Source organism: Echinops telfairi, unplaced genomic scaffold (genome assembly GCF_000313985.2).
Source record: "Echinops telfairi isolate 266 unplaced genomic scaffold, ASM31398v2 ScPeMD7_2;HRSCAF=8, whole genome shotgun sequence".
NCBI lineage: Eukaryota > Metazoa > Chordata > Mammalia > Afrosoricida > Tenrecidae > Echinops > Echinops telfairi.
The window spans coordinates 60,835,548-60,837,387 of record NW_022103898.1 but is presented as its reverse complement, the minus strand read 5'-3'; positions in this window follow the sequence as shown (position 1 = coordinate 60,837,387).

Genomic DNA, 1,840 nt, shown 5'->3' with positions numbered 1-1,840 from the left:
AGAATCATATCATCTGCAAATAACGATAGTTTCACGTCTTCTTTCCCCAGGCAAATGCCTTTGATGTTCTTCTGTTTCCTTATATTATTAGCTAGGACCTCCAGTGTGGTGTTTAATAAAAGTGGGGGCAAGAGGTATCCTTGTCTGGTCCCCTTTTTCAGTGGTAATGTTTTCTTCTTTTCTCCATTGATTGTAATGCTGGGTGTTGGTTTTTAATATATGGCTTGTATTATGTTGAAGTAATTTCCTTCCAATCCTATCTTCTTGAGTGTCTTAATTAGGAATGGGTGTTGAATGTTGGCAAATGCCTTTTCTGCAACTATCAATATTATCATGTGGTTCTTGTCCTTTTTCATGTCAATGTGATGGATAATGTTTATGGATTTTTGGAGGTTAAATTATCCCTGTATTCCTGGTATGAATTCCACTTGATCATGATGAACTATTCATTTTATATTCTTTTTTATTCTAGTAGACAAAATTTTGTTAAAGATGTTTGCATTGATTTTCATTACAGATATCAGCCTGTAGTTCTCTATCCATGTGGGATCCTTGCCTGGTTTTGGTATCAGTGTTATACTAGCTTCATAGAAAATGTGTAGGGGTTACCGTCCTTTTCTATGCTCTGGAAGAGCTTGTTTAGAATTGATGTCAGCTCTTACCTGAATGCTTGGTAGAATTCTCCTGTGAAGCCATCTGGGTTGGAACTTTTTTAAGTTCCTAGATAACCTTATCTATTTCTTCTTTCGCTACGGGTCTGTTCGGGTTCTTGATGTCTATATGAGATAAACTGTGGAGTGTTTGTTTTTCCAAGTATTGGTTCATGTCTTCCAAGTTGTGATAGTCATTGGAGTACAAACCTTTGTAGTACTATGCAATTAGGTTTTAATTTCAACAGGTTCTGTTGTAATTTCCCCTGTTTCATCCCTCATCCTGGATATTGACGGCTGCTCCTGCTTGTCTTTCGTTTGTCTTTCGTTATATAGACCAACGGTTTATTGATTCTGTTAATCCTTGCAAAGACCCAGCTTTTTGATGCATTGATTTTTTGCATTGTTTTCTTGATTTCTCACTTGTTTATCTCTGCTCCGATTTTTATAATTTCTTTTCTTTTGCTATTAGAAGGATTGCTCTGTTGACTCTGTTCCAACTGCTGAAATTTTGGGGATAGAGTATTGACCATAAGTTCTCTTCCTTCTTCATATATGCATTTATTGTTACCAAACATCCTCTGATGACTGCCTTTGCTGTATCCCATAGGTTTTGGTATGTTGTGTTCAAATTCTCATTAGTTTCTAGAAACTTCCTAATTTCATCTTATTTGGGCCAGTACCCACTCATTTTAAAGAGGAAAGTTATTCATTCTCAAAGTCTTTGCCTTTGTTTGGGGGCCTTCCTTTTTTTGATTTCCAACTTTAAGACATGGTGGTCAGCGATGGAAGTCTTAGTGGCCTCCATATGCTTGAATTTATTCAAGCTTTACTTGTGTCCCAGCATGTCCCAGCCATGGGCACTTCAAAAGAGTGTGATTTTTATTTATTTTTTTTTGCCTTTGGGTGGAGAGCTCTGAATATGTCTATCATATCGAGTTGTCTAATTGTCAAGCTTAGTTCTGTAACCTCTTTGTTGAGCTTCTTTCTCACTAATCTGTCTTTCTTGGCTGGCAGTGTATTGAAGTCTCCTACTATTAATGTTGATCCAGTGATTTTTTTTTTACATCTTTTGAAGGATTTTATTGACAAATTTTGCTGGTCTCTCATTGGGTCCATATGTTTATTATGCTCATTGGCTCTTAGTCTACTGATCCCTTAAGCATTATATAGACTATATCTTGTTATAT